Source organism: Bicyclus anynana, chromosome 9 (assembly GCF_947172395.1).
Source record: "Bicyclus anynana chromosome 9, ilBicAnyn1.1, whole genome shotgun sequence".
NCBI classification, from domain to species: Eukaryota; Metazoa; Arthropoda; class Insecta; order Lepidoptera; family Nymphalidae; genus Bicyclus; species Bicyclus anynana.
In genome coordinates, this window is record NC_069091.1 from 10,496,900 (window position 1) to 10,519,720 (window position 22,821).

The 22,821-nt window shown below is 33.3% G+C and overlaps 1 long non-coding RNA gene across 2 annotated transcripts; it reads right to left on the reverse strand.

The window, feature by feature from the left end:
* Positions 1-850: 850 nt before the first annotated feature.
* Positions 851-5,114, reverse strand: LOC112055820 (uncharacterized). Of its 2 annotated transcripts, none has more exons than XR_008251081.1 (3): positions 4,466-5,114; positions 4,129-4,188; positions 851-3,141 (listed from the first exon to the last, which is right to left on the reverse strand). It is a non-coding gene; the product is annotated as an uncharacterized LOC112055820 (long non-coding RNA). The 2 variants fall into 2 exon arrangements; XR_008251080.1 differs by having other exon boundaries at positions 851-3,495.
* Positions 5,115-22,821: the final 17,707 nt, after the last annotated feature.

Genomic DNA, 22,821 nt, shown 5'->3' on the forward strand with positions numbered 1-22,821 from the left:
TTTAAATGTGGCTTCTTTTGTTAAGGCGCTATGAATAGACAATGTTTAGGCTATTACGCGGGGTGCGGGGAGATACGAATTTATCGCGCCAGTCTCGCCCGCGGGCGGTGGGCGCGGGGCCTCGGCGGCCGACGCGTCGCTTGAAAAATTCGCGCCTATTCGTCAATGAATAGGTTCCTACATATTATCATAAAAACATTTCCGTAATTTTATTTATAAGAAAATTTTAACTACATAATTTTTAAATTAAATACAAAACACACTTTTTCATCACGACTTCACACACGTAGAGAATTAAGAAGATTCTCAGGAATTAAAGTTTCCTCACGATGTTTTTCCTTCACTGTTTGAGACAAGTGATATTAAATTTCATAAAATGCATATCACTGAAAAGTTGGTGGTGCATGCCCCGGACCGGTTTTGAACCTACACCCTCCTAATCGAAGGCAGAGGTCATATCCGTTATTCACCTACTTACCTATTTGGACAATACGCACATTGCGATCAAGTCCCAAAGTAAGCGTGTGCTATGGGTACCTATTTAGTTGATAATACCTACTTGGGTATAAATACTTATACCTAATACAATATTATGTAAACACCCAGACATTGAAAATGCATCACACATATATTTTTGTAGTCGTGGGAATCGAACCACTACCTTGGATCCAGAAAGCAGGGTCATTACCCACTGCGTCATTCGGCCGTCGCCATGAAATAGGTACCTACTACAGGGCCCTTTAGCATTTACCCATTACAAAAGGCTGACCAATAAAATTAACCCTGATAATATTGTACACCACTATAACTACAATGGGTGTAAATACACCCAGATTTAATAATTGGACTAAACTTTTTACACAAATATATTTAACATTTATAATGATGTATACATAAATATTGGTTCTTGCTCTTTGGCCTTTTGATGTATTGATTTAGTTTTTTAACCGACTTCAAAAAGGAGGAGGTTCTTACGTACACCGATTACTCAAAGACGCCTGGACCTATTTCAAAAATTCTTTTTTTGTTTGAAACGGTATAGTCCCCATTTGGTCCCATTGCCATCATGTCAAGATCTGATGATGGAATCCTGGAGAAATTGAGAGGAACTTTCGAAAATTATATGGGTGTCTAGTGTGTTCGTAAGCTTTTCTATTTAGTACTTTTAAACACTAAAATTTCATGAAGGTTTAAAATCGATCTGATGATGGAGCCATAAAAAAGACGAGGGAACTCTTCGGCGATTTACAGCAGTGTTTGGGCTTGATTAATTTGTATTAATGAGAACTTTCCACAATAGGGGTTTGGTGATGAATACCAAGGACAATTAAGGGAACTCCTTAACAGTTTACAGTAACTACCTTGTGTTTGGCCTTGATTAATTCGTATTGCTGAGAACTTTCTACCTAGATGAGTTGTGTCTGTTATTAGGGGTCTGTTGATGAAGACCAAGGTCAATTAAGGGAACCCCTTAACGGTTTACGGTAGCTACCTTGTGCTTGGGCTTGATTAATTTGTATTGCTGAGAATTTTGTACCAAGATGGGTTGTGACTGTCATTAGGGGTCTGATGTATTAGTTTGAGATGAAATTTTACACTAAAAATGGAAAAATAATAAAAATTTTAATAAAAAAAAAATACAACCGACTTCAAAACCTAAAAACTTACCCACTAAACTAAAAAGCGAAAAATAACATCATAATATGTTCAACTTGCTGATTAGTATGAAGGCGATGCTAAGCCGGTGATGTATTAATTTAAGCCATGTGAGAATATCGTATAGATTTAGATTTTGCAGACAGTGTTGTTTCATGTGGTCCTGTCAGAAATGGCTTAAATTAAGACAACACCGGCTAAGCGCCGCCTTCATACTGATCAGCAGGTAGAACATATTATGATGTTATTTTTTTATTGAAAAAAAAACCAGTTAATTAATTGCCTACGAAAAAATGGTTCTCAATATTATAGTTATTTTAAAGGGGTATGTAAAAATTAAAAACATATATAATTTAAATTGATCGGTCTTTATATTTGGTTAATATGCATCAATAAGCCTTTAAATTGACCTATTACTTATCTTCAATCTACAAAGAATCAACATTTTTATATCTTATTTCTAATGATCATTTTTATATCTAAATAATTTCTAAATCATTTCTATATCTAATATCTAGTGTTCTTTTTCGAAATTGTACAAAGTACAGTAGAATAAATATAACTGAGATATATTGGAAGTAATTATTGTCGACATTTTATACATGTTGATATTCACAATAGACACACAATATCCACTTCCTGTGCTAACTCTATATAAAACGCCAATGCATATTCTACCTTTTCTTCGACCGATCTAAAATAAAAATGGCATATAAATGTCATGAGACTTATGAAATAATACAATTAATAAATAAAGATAAATACAATACATTCAATTATATCTCTCCTCCATTATTACGCTTTCCAGTAGTATTATAATTCGTTAAAACTAAGCAGTCTGCTGTTACAAAGGTAATTTTCTTTTTTATCACAGAGTGAATTAGGAGGAGGAGGATTTTCTTCTCTTGGCATACCTCGCGCTCTTCGTAAATCAACCAATTCTGGCAATAGCCAATCCATATAAAAATTGAGAAGTATTTCTTTCATTTTTTTCTCCCTTAAGATCGTTTCTGTTTTGAGAGGCTTATTTTCACCACTCCATACTCCAAATAAACACTTTGCTCTTCGTGAAACGTGTAACTGCCCTTGTATCTGATAATACCAGTTAGTATTCTTATTTATACGTTTAGTTTTCTTATTGTAATTCCATATTTGTATCTTATTTTGTTGAATGGATTCTTTAAGCCCATTCTTGAAGGTCACTATCGGACATTTTATTTCCACAATTGTGTCATCTCCTATTAATCTATCGGGTGTAGCTCCAATAAAAGGATAGTCATGGTCCACGAATAGACCACAAGGGTCAATAACGACTTAATCTTGTAATGTAAGTTGTTTAATGGCAATGTGTTCATTTTTCATACCATGGGCAATTGCTGCTATATTATTTAAGTGAAATGCATAATATTTATGATTCTTCGACCTTGCACTGGTTCATATGTACCTCGATCGATCTTAGTGTATAACTGCTCCTCGGCAACTTCTCTAAAACATAGTAAAATTACATCGACTTTCAGCTAAATTAGTTATGTGAAAAAATATAAATAGTTATGTGTTCTAAGATTTATGAAAAATATCTCACTACTTATTGTTATATTTGAAATAACTTTAGTAGAAGAATAGGTAGAAGTAAAGTAACCCTAAATTTTGTTTATCAAACCATCCCTATTTTTTAATGCCGGCAAGGCAAAACAACTTTTGCCGTGTAGTATTTAATAAACCGTTTACTCATCATAATTTGGTTTCTGCATAGCTCCTGTATCTATTGAGATTGGTGTTGGTTCAGCTGTTGGTATTGTCAGCGATTTTGCAGGGCATTCGTGCTGAGAATTCTGTATTCTAAAATTAAAAAAAACGACCTTTGAAATTGATGCGAAAACTCTTGTAAGGATATTTGAAATTGCTATTGAGACCTGTATATTGTTGGACAATTACTTAGGTGATCAAAAAAGTATAATACTTAAGTAATTTTGTGATTTATTATTATAATTATTTATTTATTAACTGATTTAGATGGGGTGCGATGTTTTGAAAACTATTCAAATAAGTTTTAGATAATTAGGTAGTGTATCTACCATTGGCGTTTTATACATTGATTACGTGACACCCTGTATAAATATTTATTGTGGGTGTTTTTACACCCATTTTAATCATAGAACATGTATGTATTATGATTAAAATGGGTTATAGCATTTAAGGGTTAAAGAATTAGAACAAAACTTATATTAATGGCTTCAGCAAATCAGCCGTGAAAGGTAAAAGACAAACAGACAGATTCTTTTGCATTCATAGGCTTTTGCCAAGGTAAAAAATTGAGAAGTTTGTACGTATAGTGCCCTATCTGATCCAGGTTCGTAAGGAGTACTCAGGGTAGGCTATGCATTTTTGCATCTATGAAGTGCACGCAACTGAGAGTGAACAGGTGATTCTTTTGCATTTATTTAGTTTAGGTCATCGATAATAAAAACTTACTCTTGCAAAACTGGTCGAATTGATGAATTTTCAGAATTAATCTTCAAAAGTCTTTTCCGACTGAAAACAAATAAATATTAAAATAAAAAAAGGAAAATATGAAAAAATTAAATTACTTTATTAGAAAAATTAAAAAAAAATGATATTATGTAAGTGTCCAAGGCTCGAACTCGCAGCATAAAATACTTAGTGTAATCGACATCCCCCTATTCCACGAAACTACTATGAGAAAATTTGAAAAATAGGTACAGTACTCGTGTACATAGACATTCACACATCACCAAATATATTATTTGTTAAAAAATCATTAAAAAAAAATAGATAAGCAGGTACTTACACAACTTCGAGCATATGCTTTTGTTGTTTTTTATATTGTATATTCTTCAATTTCGGGCGCATTTTAAATAATTTATACTATAATATCAATTTATTACTTATATTTAATTATTATTAACACTATAATTATGTCTATAAAACTTATGCTACACGAATGTCTCAAACTTATAAAACTAAAACAATTTTTCCTGAATAAAATATTATACGTCCGAGAGCACAACTTAGCGCACATCCGTCTAGCAGCGCGATTCAACGCTCACTGTCTAATGGAATACGAGTAACAGAGAAGACGCGATTCAGAATACAAGGACCTAAGTGCCAAATGAATAAATATTTTTTTTTAAATGTAATATTCTTTGTATTTAAAATATCGTTTGGCCAATTTCTTTAGTAACAGATGACAAATAATTATAATATTTTGTAGCGAAATTACTTTAGGTATAACTGAGATATTAAGAGTTTTAAGTATTTTCAGAGGCAATTTTGCAATTATTTTCGATCGAGGAAAGTTCGTAAAATCGTGTTTTGAGACTGGCCATTAGGTCAGAAATACGATCTATTACAACCACAAATTTATGCAGAATTATATGAGTTATACATTTTACAGACAACCCCAATCATTCAGCGTGATTTAGCTGTACATAGCGCCTTAACTTTAATTCTTAACGAACAATGAAATGGCGAAGGCGGTATAAAAAATTAAGCTGCGGAATTTATTCTCAGACTATATTTACTTTATTCATTGCTTTTCTAGGATTTCATTAAAATGATTGATTGATTTTATTAAAAATCAAAAATTATAAGGCATTGTATTGGGTGTATAGGGCCGTTAAAATGGGCTGATAACGATGAATAAATTAAGAATTTGGTGATGTCCTCTTAAATAATTTATAATCTCATAAAAATATATCTATAAAAATAAACCTTCTCTTATCATAATATTAATATAGGTTTGATTTGAATTTTATTTTTTCAGAGTCTTCCGTAGGGACCGTAGTCCACAAGGAACACTTATAGTTTCGCCATGTCCGTCGTCTGTTTGTCCGCCAGGGATTATTTTTACTAGAAAGCTGTAATTTAGCATGAGCACATAACAAATTTTGATAAAATCGCAAAGTAAAATCTTGAAAAATATTTTTCGTCATCAACCCATATTCGGCTAACTGCTGAGCTTGAGTCTCCCCTCAGAATGAGAGGGCTAATGCCAATAGTCCACCACGCTGGCCCAATGCGGATTGGCAGACTTCACACACGCAGAGAATCAAGATAGTTCTCTGGTATGCAGGTTTCCTTACGATGTTTTCCTTCACCGAAAAATATTTTTATCTTCCCTAAATATAAAATGGGAATTAACTTTTTTTTACTCGTTTATAGTGCTGGGTATTATTGTTGAATGGGTCTTTAAAATGTAAGGGTCTGAGGACAAATATCCGGACCGGCTCAAACATATACACATGCAAATAGTTTATGATGATTTTTGAGGTCTTCATGAATTTGCATAAAAATAATAATTTTCAACTGATGAACCAACACTTATCACCATTAGTTTCCACGCCGCTACCTTGCCAATAAAGCAAGCCCCTTTATTTGCCACGTCTCCCCGGGGCGTGCTTCCGTGTCAAAGGTTCAATTTAGATCGTTGCGGTTCAAGAGTAACTTGTCAACTTTGGTACTGAGCGATTTAGTATTTAGTAGAGAGTTGGGTGAAAATTTGGGTACAATATTAACTAATTACGCTTAAGCTGTGGGCAAAGTATACTTGTAACGCAGTTAGTCTTTTGAATGAAATCTAAACTAAAACTATTTATATGACGGATAATTTAATGTAGAGAAACTATTCTAAAAGGTAATGTCTATAACTTTACTGAGGATTCTATGGCTCACTTATTGCAAATAAAGAATTAACTTCTCAAATATTAATCTATGTGCGATCGATGTGGATGTTTTGAGGATCTCTGTCTACATTCCTCGACTTCAGTGAGGTGTGTGGTAGAGGTAGCTTGAGTGGTCAGCGCCGACATATATCAAAACGTTTACTAAGTATTACGCCGACAGTTATTAAGTGAGTCTAGTCACCTTTCTATTTCAGTATTACAGAAAATATTCACGACAGTTAAACTTTTAAAGTAAAATAAATAAACAATAATCTCTTTAACATAAAAATTGGACCGAATTCAAATACTTATTTCCATTTTAACACAACATTAGTAAACCGATTTTCATGAAAATGAAATGGGACCAATCTGGTAAATTGGTTAACAAATTACGAAGTTACTATTACCATTAAAAATAACAAACGCGTCCTCCGTCCAGAACCTCCTCCTTTTTTGCAGTTGTTTAAAAAAGACGGTCGGAACTATTTGATATTGTATAAAGATTTATTCTCCCTAAGATTTATCATAAAAAAAAATTATTATTGATAATCAAAACTTACACCAAATAGCCAATAGTCCACACACCGTAGTACCACACAGACTTTATAAAGTTCCCTTTTTTTAGAAATTTGTTAAATAGAAATTGAATCGAAACATTTATACCAAGTCTCTTCATTTAAATGGATGAACAAAACGCTGATATCGACGACCTTACCTCGTCAATAAAGGAGTCCCCTTTATTTACTCATTCCCCCCCAGGGCGTGCTTTGGACGTCAAAGGAACAATTCTGATTTCGCGGTTAAATGGAGACTTGTTGAATTTTCCAATACCAGATCAAACACAAAATAGTAAACATTATTTAGGGTTACCGCATAGAAGTATATAGTTGAATTTATTACTTTTATTAATAGATAGATAGATAGATATATTCTTTATTGCATAAAATAAAAAAAAATAATAAAAAAAACCGACTTCAAAATCGCATCGTTTGTAAGGAATTTGTTAATGTCAAGTCATGAAACAGTTGAAATATACCATTTCTCTCTCTCTATGATAATTCCTTTTCAATTTTTTAGAACAATAACGAATAATTTAAGACCATTTGAAAAGAGTGTAAAGTAGCCTATTTAAAATGATGTGTGTCTGGCTCTCGCAGGTTGTACCAATATACTGAAAATGTATAGGTATCTACGAAATGTGCAAAGTAAAAAAAAAGCAGCAATCGAGGAGAAAAGTGGCTCGCGTTCAAAAAACTTCGCTGGCTATTCGTGCTGTAACTTCAGAGGCGACTATTTTTTATTTTACTTTAAAACGTTCTTTGGATATCGGTCACTAAATTAAATTATTTTACTGATCATCATCATCATCATTATCAGCCGATGGATGTTTACTGCTGGACATATGCCTCTTGCATGGAACTCAAAGTATAACGGTCTCGAGCCGCCAGCATCCAGTGGTTTCCTGCGATCCGCTTGATGTCCTCGGTCCACCTAGTGGGAGGTTGATCAACACTGCGCTTTCCGGTGCAGGGTCGCCATTCCAGCACCTTGAGACCCCAACGTTCATCGGCTCTTCGAAATATGTGGCCTGTCCATTGCCACTTCAGCTTCGCGACTTGCTCAGCTATGTCAGTGACTTTGGTTCGTTTGCGGATCTCCTCATTTCTGATTCGATTACTAAACATATAGTTAAACAATTTTGACTCGAATAAGGTTTCATATTTTACATATTTTATGACATCAAACAAAAATTTGATTGAGCACTTAAAAATTAAGTTAAAAAAATAACTACCGATTTCATTTCGGAATAAATAATAAGATATGATTTTTGGTTAGGAGTTTCATCAATGGAAAGCTACATTATAAGCAAGTAACATCGCCTATACATTATAAGCAAAATTTATTGTGCCATCGTACTCATTACATTAGTGTGAAATACGCGAGCGAAACTGCAGGGGTCTACTAGAAAGAAAGAAAGAAAGAACTACTACTAGTCTTCTAGTGTTATAACAAAGTTAGCTTCCCAATAGTTAGTGGTAATATTGACAGTTGTGAAGGCAGGATACAGGTCGTGGGTTCCGATGTGGCAGACGACAGAATGCGGAGGTCCCCCCACACCTCCCCGCGTCCCCTTCCCTCGGTTCATTATGCAGCCGCCCACTCCGCGCGCCAATCACATAGCACCGACACGATATTGCTCACTCGATAGAGATTCCAATGTTATTTTAAACTATCGATAATTCGATACTTTTAGTTTTTATGTAATGGTTCAAGCATCAGCATAGAGTAAAAGAGTTTCCTCAGGGATTATCTATAAACAATTGGTTACTAAATTAAGATCAGATGACTAATGGAATGGAAGAAAATTATTTATTTTTCTAATTAGAGTCATTCAGTATTCAGCCTACTTGAATGGCTCAGTGTTAAAGTTTTTTTTGTCTAGTGGTGGGCATCGGCCATGATCTGTTAACACTCTACCGACAAAGACGTATCGCCAAGCGATTTAGCTTTCCGGTAATATCACCTTCGACCATTAATAACAGGACCTGCTCCGCTAACCGTTACCCCTCTGGCAAAGATCAAATATCAATGATCTAACGCGCTTATAAAAACTGTTGCTATAGAATCGATGTTTCATTGTTGTAATCGTTTTCTCCGTGTAAAGAGCTCCCTAAAAATGCCGGTTTATATAGCGTGAGTTTACCTTGTCCCCCTCAAAAAACGACAGACTTTTTTGTTGGTGAATTTGGGTGCGAAACAGGTCCATAGTCTAAATAGTCAAAGTGTTAACACACCTTTCCTTGTTAGCCCACTATCATCGTAGACCACGTCAGTTGATGATATAGTCAAGGCCTAACTTGTCATTAAACAAAAATAAACATGTGTGCCTCCGGACGCTCCAAAAATTATAACTTAAGCCTGCTACCATATGCGTAAGAGATGGGGAAGCCAGACAGAGCAGCATAACGCGTTACGTTACCAAGCGGTTTACCCTCAAATAAGAATATTTTTTCTTAATTGGCCCAGGTCTGGCTGGTGGGAGGCTTCGGCCAAGCGATTTAGCGTGATGTCGTGTAGAAACCGAAAGGGGTGTGGATTTTAACTATTAGGCGAGATTGTAGTCAAGGGCTAACTTGTAAAGAATAAAAAAAAGAAGTTATCAGTTCAAAAAGCAGCTCATTAAGGTAGGATTTGGAAATGGGCTGAAAAACCACCACAAAATCTTACAATGACAATGTTTGATTTTGTAATTATTGCTTAAGATCGACGTCTTAAAGCACTTATTACCAACAAATCGATATCGATCGATATTAAGAATGTGTCAGGCGCATCACTAACATTATTACCTGTTCCAAGCACGAAGAATAATCCGGGATCGTCTTTGTGCCGCGCGGATGACAAAAGTGTAAAATACCGCCGCAGTGGACGAGCGGCGAGTCAGCTGTAAGTGTTTTTATATTCGTAGCCGGCACCGACAGGCTGACTCGGCTAAATAAAAATATAATGCGATGCCGACGCGCCGTGTCTGATAAGTTATTTCCGTTACTTCGACGTGACAAACTGTTGCTTGCGTTTGTTGGTTAAATATACATGTATGGAGAGCTGTGACTCATGCGGTTTCCGGTCAGGCTAAAATAACATTTTTTAACCATTATTTGTAACCATTATTGAGGTTTACGAAAAAAGAAACGTGTCAGGAACTCAGGACGCTCGAAAGAAGTGATAACTTAATTCTGCTGCCGTATGCGTGAGAGAAACGGAAGCCAGACAGAGTGGCGCCGTAACGCGTTACGTTACGAAACGGTTTACTTTCCCATAAGAAGTTATCACTTCAGCAAGATAGTGATGCCATTTTGTATACGACTTTTAATGAAAAGAGTCTCGTTTCTTCTTTCTTTTTTCTTTCTTTCTTTCTTTTCCATCGAACTAGACGGAAAGACTGCTAGGAGTAGGCACGACTGTGATTGAATGAAAAGAGGAGAATATTTTGTGATTGGATTCGGGGCTTTGAGTCGAGCTTTATTGAGATTTTGAGAGGGGATATAGATATTCTGCAAGAGGGTAACTATCCCTACCTTGGCACCTTGGCAGTAGGTGATTTTTGACACTTCAATAAAATGTATTCGGTCTATTTGAGGCGCAGAGGCATGCGCAGTGGATTTACAAAATGGAGTTCCTGGGTTCGATCCCCGGTTGGGCCGATTGAGATTTTCTTAATTGGTCCAGGTCTGGCTGATGGGAGGCTTCGGCCGTGGCTGGTTACCACCCTATCGACAAAGATGTACCGCCAAGTGATTTAGCGTTCCGGTACAATATCGTGTAGAAACCGAAAAGGGGTATGGACTTTCGTCTAACAAGTTAGCCCGCTTCCATCTTATACTGCATCGTCACTTACCATCAAGTGAGATTGTAGTCAAGGGCTAACTTGTAAAGAATAAAAAAAAATCGTATAGGGGCTACGATCCCACTGACAGATACGTCAAACTTATCTTTCCTCTTACATCTCAGGATAAAAATCCAGAGCAGTTAGTTACACCCCCGGTAAATCGGGACAAGGATTTATGTACCGAGTCCGGCGTCCCGATAATAAAATATTTTGTTTGGAAATACGCCGTGTATCTTCTGTTCATTATTGAGTTTAAAATGCGTATTCACGCAATCAATCCCACTGGTTCATCCAACCGATAGCTTAGGTTTAATGTAAATATTTGGCTATGAAAATCAGAGTTTGATACAATATCAAAATATGAAAACCAAATGAAACCTTTAGGTGCCTATATAAATTTTTGCCATTACTAATAAAAATAATCAACATTTACATTTGAGATTTTTGCGTTTGTTTAGCATACGTTTTATTGCTTTCTACATATTTTTTTTACTGTACGAATGAAATATAATATATAATATTTAAGTACTTACATATGATATGTAATTCCTATATCCTTACTGAGCTGAAAACACTTCCTGAACACATAACACGGCATTGTAGATAATATTTAACTATTATTACGCTCATCTTACGGACGTCTGAGATGGACTAACACAGAAATGTGGAAATTTCCTCTTTTGAGCGCCTCAATTTTCATGCGCTAGTAATATTTAATATCATTTCATATAATATAATCTCGTTGAAACAAAATAACGTAAGCTGATGTTATTAGCTGAGAATGCGAATTAAGGATAAGCTAAGAATGTAAGTTATGTGAGCAAAGGAACGCAATTTCGTAGCACCTCCTACATGTTATAATACCTACTACTTAACCTACGTGAAAAAATTACGATTTCTTAGGGTAATTAAAAAATAAAACTCTGATGAAAAGGCATATTTATATTGCCGTTGGTGACAGTAACTAATATTAATAAAAACCGGCCAAGTGTGTGTTGGGCTACGCGAAGTAGTTTTTCGAAAATTTAATGAACCCTGTATTGAAAAAACACTATTTTTAAAGAACTATCCAACGATATTCCACACTATGTCATAGATGACAAAAATCATCCTTATTTAATGTAGGAATCATCAATTTGTAGGCGTGATTAATAAATATTTTTCAAGATTTTATTTTACGACTTTCTCGCCGTTCTTGATGTACATTGTACATACCAACTCATGCTAAATTTTAAACAGTTATCTAATAGTCAAAGTCTCTGAGCTAAACCCCGGACAGACAGATGGACATGACATGTTGTCATCAATTGTAAATTATAATATTGTATGATTTTTTGTTAAAAGAGCAATTGTTGTGTTTCCTGCCTTCCGAACCAGTGGTAGAAACTTTACAAATAGTACACTGACGTATCAAAAGTGCTTGTAAACTGAGCCTACTTGATATATATGATTTTTTTTTAATTTTGGCGAAACTATCAGGGTTCTTTATTGACTAAGGAACCCTAGAAACCTACATTGTACGAGTACACGATTATAAAATCCAAATACTGAACGAGCCAACTGAAATCCACTTACGGTTAAAAATATTTTTATGAATTGAAATTCTGTCTTTTACCTACACGAAATGTGACCCAAAAAACAGTTTGCAGTTATTTCGGTTTACCGTATAACCAGCGAATGTTTCCATTCACACTAATTGAAAAAAAAACCCGCATCGAGACACGGCGTGCGAACTGCAGTGTTAAATGCAATAATTTGTATGCGAGTCGTCGTTGAATATACGAGTCGAGTGACACTCCTCAATACACGCTCCGATTTCCTGCGAGAGACGACTCTTTGAATGGGTGCTCGCGCCGCAAGTGACATTCCAACACAATTTCCCTTTTATCCTCCACGCTTGAGCCTCTCATTTATCAATGGAATGATCTCGGTATTTATCGACCTAAGAGTATTTGGGTGTCCACCTTCAGTATTAAGTTTTATTGATATTAGCGCCTGATAAGTGAATGGAGATTTATTATAGGCTGGTTTTTTAGGGTATAGAGCGAGTAAAACACGGAACTTCGTTTAATGAAATCTATCAAGGATCAACCGGTTTCTGAGTTTCATCCTTTTTATACGACATGGGAGACTGTCTAGGTCGTACTGTATGAACATTGGTTTTTCTGTTTTGCTCTTAACCGTTGGTGCTACTAAACGTGCAGTAAATTAATGATATAAATACAGACATTACAGACATTGTTATAAGTATTACTACTGTACTAAGATAAAACTCATCTATTTTGTTTTGTTTACAATTTGAGCCGAGAATAAATAATCTTCATCGGTACAACATACGATATCTAAAAAGAGGGCAAAAGTCCTATTAAGGGAAAGGGACTTAAAGCTTAGGTCCACCGTGGTGTTCCAATGCAGGTCGATGGGTTTAGATTTTAGAGTATTCTATGTTAACATGCGTTTCCTTTACTTTACAAGCCTTAAGACACCGTACGTACTTTATGGACTAATATTTTAGACGTAGACAACCTGCGCCATGGTTTTGATAGGATGTAAACTTGAAAAGTTATGGATATAATTTTCAATAATGAAAAAAAAATTACAAAAAACATTTTATAAAGGGGTCAATTCTTAGGTTTAATGTTAAAAACAATAATGTTATTAAAATAAAATAAAAATGCTTTATTTAACACTAGAGGACGCCCGCGACTTTGTTCGCCCATAGACCTCCTTAATCCGGCTCTGTCGCAAAATCCGTTCTTAGCGGACGCCTACTAACAATAAACTACCTCCCTACTAAATTTCATCTTTCTATACGTTAAGGGTTTTTAAGATTTCGTGATGAGTGACTTTGGCTTTTATTTCTTTAGATTAATGAAAAAAATCATTTGACTATGTACAAATCGCATCTACGGCGTAGGCCTCTCCAAATCTTTGCATAGTTTATTATTTCGGGCTGCACGCATCCAGACTTTGCCACATTTGTCAGAAGATACCCATCTTCTTTGAGGTCCCCTTTTTCTATTTCGCCCCTAAGCACCCATTTTGTGACTGTTTCGGTCCAGCTTCCGTTCTGTAATCTACAAATATGCCCAGACCATTTTCATTTTATTGATCGGATACTTTAGATTATATCCGTCGGGTTTGTTTATTTTCCTTATAAATGTTTGTTACTTACTCAGTCTTAATTTTACATCCATGCCCCATTTTTATCTGGCATATAGAAATCATCTTCCTCCTAAAACATGTACCTACTCATATTTTGTCATTTTAGCGTAGTGATACTTACTCACATCGAGTTTTACTCATGTGTCTGCTATCCTTAAAATAACATTTGAGAGAGATGAATATCATTCCCAGGCGCGGAACCTGAGTGGGTTATTACATTTTAGTAGCTGTTTCAATAGGCACCTACCTAGATATTACTGCCAAGATCTTTATTAAAGGTCGTGATTCCGGTGTGTTTACGACGAACGTTAGATGCATTTATAACAAGATTGGACATAAAACCGAAACGACCCTTTGCAGGCCACTTCATGTGGATAAGTGAGATATCAATACGGATAAATAATCTCTGCATATGAGTGTGAGTAATAATCGAGAAATCTTGCTTCATATATTTGTATGTTCTGTATCCATAAATTGAGAACTTTAAAATTGTTAACCAAAAATAATAATGATTTTAAAGCATTTTTCACACAAGAAAAGGGCAATTTGTTTTCCGCAAACGTGTGAACGCGTTTAATTCTTTGATTTGTGACAAAAGTATTTATGATAGGTAGGTACATAACTCAATATTGAATCCGCTTACTTTAGGGATGCCAACATTTCTTGAGAAAAATATAGTATATTTCAGATTTAGCTATAAAATTAATATAGTGCGCTTAAAGAAAATATAGTACGTATTTTATGGAATAAGCGAAAAAAAAACATTAATTAATATTATAAGTAATTTTTTTTATTTGGATTCTAATGTAATTTTTTCTTTGGTCTAATGTAATTTTTAAATTATTGAAAACCAAAAGCAAGCTTTTTTGTAATTTCTTTGTTTAAAGATCGGAACTTGATAATATAGACAACTTTGGACACGCTAGACGCTATTTATCTGTCGAAACTGTTCATAGCGTTCACAATCTCACTTGATGGTAAGTGATGTTGCAGTCTAAGATGGAAGCGGGCTAAGTTGTTAGAAGGAGGATGAAAATCCACACTCCTTTCGGTTTCTACACGACATCGTACTGGAACGCTAAATCGCTTGGCGGTACGTCTTTGCCGGTAGGGTGGTAACTAGCCACGGCCGAAGCCTCCCAACAGCCAGACCTCGACCATTTAAGAAAATATCAATTTGCCCAGCCGGAAATTGAACCCAGGACCTCCGTATTGTAAATCCACCGCACATACCACTGCGCCACATAGGTCGTGTTTGTTAGATTTCAATGATGAAAATTTAGTATTTTTGCGTACCTACTGTATATTTCTTCAGTATATACTTAGTACACAGACCGTAAATAGAGTACTATACTATATATTATGTTACGGTTGGCAACCTTAGTCATATGTATTCTATACCGCTACTAACTTTTATAATATCTTCCTTTTATAGGTAAGTCAAACGTTTGAAGTTGTGATGGTTTGCTGAGATTTAATAAGTGTGAGTATCTGGCATTAGATAAATAAGTAGTTATACCTATATATATTATAGTTATATTTTTCTTCATACAAAATACCCAAGTATACTTTTTCATGTAGTTTATCTATAATGATTAAATGTATTTAGATGTAGGTGCTAAACGTATTTCTTTTTTTATTTGTTTTTGTTTAATTTAGCACATCATTATATCACTATGTATATAAATAAAGCCTCTTCATAACGAAGCTTTTGAATGTGTGAATAATGAATACCGAATATGTTCAAATCCACTAAAATAGCCTACAGCAGGTTTAAATGTAACATAATTTACGGTTCGCGTCGGAATAGAACGTGTGTGAACCTGTCGATTCAAGTGAGTCCTTTGTCACGTGGTTTATCGCCGCGCCGAGCAGACACGCATTGTTGCCCGTATCACTGACTCATACGTGTCTGTAGGTACGTTTATGTACCAGTATATTATGTAAATAGAACTGGTTTGTAATGCGGAGAAGTCACTTTATCTACGAATAATATTAGAATTGTCTGTCATTTTAAATATTCTTCCAAGCTTTTATTAAACTTCTTATCTTAGGATGCGTGGGTAAATTTTTTTAATGACACTTAAACTATAACCATTTCTTGACTATCGATTGGACTTTAATAATAATAATTTATTTGCTAAAACATGGGTTTGGTGGTTTGGGTAACAGTAGATGCCTACAATAAACGGATTCATAATTAAGTGTCCAAACATGTTTTGCCACAAATTAGACGTGCAAAAATATTTTTAAAATGAAGTAGGTAATATAATAAAATGTATAATGTTCATGTTATAAATGTTCTTTGGTAGACATGTTACAGCTAATGTCGTTACTAATTACTTCCGTCTGAAAATATAACTAAAAGCAATGGAATAAAATAACACAAGCTGGAATGTATAAACTGTATTTCAAATAACTTATTACTCATTCTTAAACAAATCGTTACTTTGGTAGATGGATAATACATTAATTAAATAAACTTCACGCCACATAATCGCATGTTCGCCTCTTTTACATAGAGTATATATCACAATACCCTACCAACCTCAGAATAAAACCATTATCATTAATAAACAGTACAGATTAAAACATTTATCTGGAAGAAGGAGTTTTTATATGTTGTCTTATGTATTTATAATTATTTAAATAATTAAAAATCTAACATTCGGCCATACTGACTACAAGTTTGTCCTCAAACTTTGTAAACACAAATAAATTCTAACATTACATTATTATAAAGATTCACTGAACTATGTCTCATAGTATTTAAAATTTTAATTTATGTTTATTACCACAACTCATTAATTCTCCAATAATTTCTAATTATAACAAAAGTGAGTCCCAATTAATCTATTATTATTACTACTTGCTAAATTCACTGATTTACAAGTAGTAAAATTCAATTTTGTCATTACAGATATTTTCTAATTTTAAACCTTGATTTAACAATATGTTGAAACACCCTACAATACATTTAATTATTCTTTAAGAATTATATAATTATAGTTTAACAGATTTCTCATTCAATATTTACAAATTGTGAATACAGACCTATACAGATTTTGATAGTGATTCTATTGATAAAAATCCAAACACTTAAATTCAGTTAAACTGGTATGTTAATTCTTGTTTTTACAAATTTGAAATAAATTCAATCTTTAATCACTTCCAGATTCAGTCCAATTACCCAAATTCATGACAAAATTGTCTGTCATTTTGTCATTCCTAAACTAAACTAAAAGTTATGTTAATATAAAGTTATAACTATGAAACCTCGATTCTACAGAGACAGTTCTTATAATCGCATTAGATCATACAAGTAAATCATGTACTTTGACGAAAAACAACATCTAGCGAGGTAGGTCTTATGTATGTCTGAGCTTCCAGATGACAAGAGGGAGCTTTACTCTAGACAGAGACTTATTAAATATTGTAATTAACTTAGACAGAGTAGTAGATTAATTTAAAGCATTAAGTACATAGACGATATGTAATATTTACAAATGTAATGTCTTTATCTTCTAATATTTGTCTGAGCTTCCAGATGACAAGAGGGAGCTTTACTCTAGACAGAGACTTATTAAATATTGTAATTAACTTAGACAGAGTAGTAGATTAATTTAAAGCATTAAGTACATAGACGATATGTAATATTTACAAATGTAATGTCTTTATCTTCTAATATTTGTCTGAGCTTCCAGATGACAAGAGGGAGCTTTACTCTAGACAGAGACTTATTAAATATTGTAATTAACTTAGACAGAGTAGTAGATTAATTTAAAGCATTAAGTACATAGACGATATGTAATATTTACAAATGTAATGTCTTTATCTTCTAATATTTGTCTGAGCTTCCAGATGACAAGAGGGAGCTTTACTCTAGACAGAGACTTATTAAATATTGTAATTAACTTAGACAGAGTAGTAGATTAATTTAAAGCATTAAGTACATAGACGATATGTAATATTTACAAATGTAATGTCTTTATCTTCTAATATTCGGCCATCCTTACTAAAAGTTTGTCCCCAAACAACACAAGAATATCATGAAATTATGACATTACTATAATATCAACTATAAATAGAACAATGTTAACAATAAAATTTTATAATTAATTATCACACAGCATCCCATAAGTTATTTAAAAGAATCCAATGAAACTATAATGAAATTCTTGATTTCTTCTATATACTTTTATCATAAAAATGTTAAATAAGAATAAGAGTGATACATATTATAAATAAACATAATGTTCATGTGAAGCTTTTGTCAATCAACTTATCTATTTTCATCATTTCAAAACATTATTTATATTTGTCAAATTCGTCATCATCGATTAATGGCATCTGCACCGAACCCCTCACCACCCAGTCCAGAACTAGTAAAGTTACAGGACTTTGTGATCGTGTTAGACTTCCAGATGATGTGTGACATCTGCACCGAACCCCTCACCACCAAGTCCAGAACTAGTAAAATTACAGGACTTTGTGATCGTGTTAGACTTCCAGATGATGTGTGACATCTGCACCGAACCCCTCACCACCAAGTCAAGAACTAGTAAAGTTACAGGACTTTGTGATCGTGTTAGACTTCCAGATGATGTGTGACATCTGCACCGAACCCCTCACCACCAAGTCAAGAACTAGTAAAGTTACAGGACTTTGTGATCGTGTTAGACTTCCAGATGATGTGTTGCATCTGCACCGAACCCCTCACCATCAAGTTCAGAACTAATATAGTTACAGGACTTCATGATCGTGTTAGACTTCCAGATGACATGTGATAGAAGATAATCAAAATATAAAATCAGATATAAATACATATACATACATTTTTAAACGACTTCAAAAAAAAGGAGTTTATCAATTCGTTGGAATCTTTTTATATTTATTTATTTATTTTATTTTGCTGTGTAATAATCAATAGAGAAATTATTATACAACAAATATATCCATAATCATTCACAAAACAAATAACGGTATATTAGTCGTCATAACACTACTATACTATAATACTATCTAAAATATTATCGATAACACCGGCCGACAAATGAATACTTTTTGAACGTTGTTTTGATTTCAGTAAAAATTATCAGTAATTTATAGTATTTTGAACACAAAAATACCTGCACAATTACTCTATCACATCAATTTTTTTTACAAAAAGGAAAACAAATTTTACTTTAAAAGCTTCTAACATACAGCAAAAATAACAATATCTGTATGATTGTCTTGCTTTCACTATATCATAGGTAGTACCAAAAGGTAGAGATTGTCTTTTGCTGTATGTCCAGTGTCCACTGCCTTAATTGTTCAACACGATTAGTACAAACTGCAGAGTCCACGATTTTATTTGTATTTTGAAGTCAAAATAAGCTACATATTTATTATACATATTTTCCACAAATTTTTCAGTTTTTGCTTAGAATCATAAAGTTTCAACAAATGTAACAAAATATATCTGGACTATTGTGACACTTTATAGAAGACGTTATGTTTATCAGACGTTTTCCAACAACAAAAAAAAACCATTAACTAAAATATATATATATTTTTTTTAACAAAGGCACTATAACAGCTTATTTCCACGAAACGCGTTACAAATAGGTGTGTCGTTGTTATAACTGAAGTAATTTCTCATGAGAGGTCGCTTAATTCAAAGAAAGAGTGCCAAAACTCGAAAATTTCACTGAAAAATCAAAACTAGCGAATATATTAATTTTACTAAAAATCTGATGTGATATGATAAAATTAGGTCTGATTTCGTAATCAGCACTACAAAATCAGTAGAAAAAAAATAATTATATCTTGGACAACGAAAATCGTGTCGGCCTGTGTAATACATCTATCCTTATATTAAAATTTTACCAAAACACAAATCGTCATCAGTAAGTCATAATTAATGAATAACATCATGGATGTGAGCAAATATTTAAAATATATGTATATATGATATCAAAACTAATAACTCTCAATATAATACATAATTATAATATCATCATATCATAAATAAAAATACTAAATTTAAATCGTGTGTTATCAATACATAGTGTAACTTCTCTCATCTTTGTGATTTGGGTCAACTGTCGAATAGGGCTGTGTTCAACCCAATGATTATCATGAGAATCTCATATATCCCATATTCATCAATCAATATCCATGCATCTCGGATCTGTAATCAAATATTTTCACACAGTATCACATAGCTCAGTCACTTAATCGTTCAGATAAATATCATACTTGTTTGACAAATAATTTAATTTAACATAACTAGCATACCTAGCATCCAAGAGAAAATCAGTCTATAATTGAATGAACCTTAGACCTGGTACATAAAATGAAATAAAATGTTAAACATGTGTTAATCTATCAATTTACTTTAATTCAGACAAAAGACTCTTTCTCTTAAAGAAATGCTTTTTTTTTTTAATGATAATAAAGACTTCTTGAAAATATTGCGATTTATGATTGTAATAATTTTAGTATGTAATCCAATCCTAGTAGTTATCACTAGATAAGAAAAGATGATATTTGACTATGTATTGTATAATTATCTTCAGACTACCCCCTTTTTTGTAATAATAGTAGCATAAACCTGTCTTAGACCAGACCACCCCCTTTGTTATATACCTCTAGTTTGCTATCAGAGGTTTTACCTATTCATTAATTTTAGTATATTCTTTTTTTTTTAATTCTGTTAAATTTCTTTTTTTTTTTTTTTTTTGGCTATATCCATTAATTATTTTACTGATGTAATGATTTAAGTCTCTATATTGATTCATACTTGATGCAGACCACCCATCAGTTGCATGCAGGTACCAACAACTCGGTGGCGTGCACTTTGTAGATGCACAAATGTACTGACTACCTAAGGACCCAATACAAATCTATATTCAAAACCTATACCACTTAATATGTTGGCCAAGGAATTTTCTAATTTTTTTTTTTTACCTTTAGTGTACTAGTATACCCTAGTTAAAACCTTATGCACATATCATTGTAACCATCCGAATATATAATTCTAACCACAACCCCATAATAATTACTAATTTTCATAATTATACAAAATGTTGCAATCTAATAAAATGCTAGAAATAAACAAATGAGACATGGATTAAATACACTAGTGTATCTGCAAATAATAAACTGATTGATTGAATCTAAAACAACAGCAATAGTATGGTTAATTTACTTGTATGTAGAATCTATACATCTGCACATGACCATTAATGAAAAGAGAGCCCAACGTCACCCACCCACAAAACTGTCAAAATATGTCTTAGACAAATATTTTACAACCTATTTATGGCAATCTGTGTCTCTTTACTTGAAGTCCATACAGACTGGGCTCTAAGACAATTTGTGATCAATGATATTATTATAATTAATTATTTATTACTCAATTGTCACACAAGTAACTTTTTAATATCACCCTAAAAAAAAATCTCCAATTTAATTAATTATAAGATTTCATTAAGATGAATATCATAATATCTCTTAGTACTCTTGTAGATAAGCCGAATATAATAATATTCATGGATAAGAATCATTTACTGTGTTGCTGCAGATTGTTAATAACTGTTCTATACTAAATAGGCTGAAGGCATGTTGTCAACGCTTGAATAGTTAAATAGGTTTTCAAACATAACTACAAATTTATTTTTCAAGAAATCTATCAATCCAATTTCTTAAAAGATTTAAAAAAATTTATATTAAGTACATACAGTAATCTACATAATGATATATCTAAGCAAATCCTATCTGAAAATATTGTAATAGCTGTCTCAAAACTTGTTATCAGGTACCTACATCAAGGCCTAAAATAATACTTGAACCATTACATAAAACTTCATATATTTTTAATTTTTATGTTATTCAGTCATAAAAACTCACATATAACAAATGTATAGTTTGAAGTTACAGGCACAAAAAAAAACAATATTTTAGTTAATTCATTTTAGTCCCATGTCAGCAACGGATGTAATGTAGTTCTATAATTAAGATTTCTCAATATTACATTATGCCAGTGTCCTACATCCTAACAACCCTAGAGTGGTCTGTCTTCATACGTTAATTTCTTGAGCAGTGTGTATGTGTGTGTGTGTGTGTACTTTTCACTTAAATGATTTTGGTTTCCTAGATATAGTCATCTAACAAAAATGTTTTGACAATAAGCCAGACAAACTGACAACCTATCAACCATACTTAGTTTCACCTAGTGATTATTTATTCTTTGTAATTTTATTTCATATTAGTCACAACTGAATAATTTATGAGGCTGTTTAATCAAACTAATAAAACTCACCAGACACCTAGTTTAATATATTTAGACATCATTGGTATTTCTCATCCGTCAAACCAACAGGATTCCATCTCATATAACTCTGCAGCTAACACCACACATGCATCTTTGTATTTTGTTATTAATTTACACGTTCTTCTCTGTTCTCTCGCAGTTTTTCAAATAATATCCTCTTATGAGTGCTGTTGGACTGTTTGACTGTTTTGCTCATAAATATCGTCAACATGGTATAAGTGTGTTACGTTTACGTTTCTTCATTCTTGTTAGATATTGTAAGCATCGACAACCGACATCGCATAAATACTTTTACCGGGACCAGTGCGGCGTGCGTCCCATAGCCGTCAGTGGTATACATACTTAATGGTTGTACACACGTATGATTTTTATCGCATTTCTCGTAATGTAAACCACTGTTTCCCAAATTCACACTTCATTTAAATGCCGTTACATTTCTTTCTGTAGATCGACTTTAATGTAGGTAATGACATCGTGTTCGTAGGTACTCTCACTTCTGATAAAAGCAATGGAATAAAATAACACAAGCTGGAATGTATAAACTGTATTTCAAATAACTTATTACTCATTCTTAAACAAATCGTTACTTTGGTAGATGGATAATACATTAA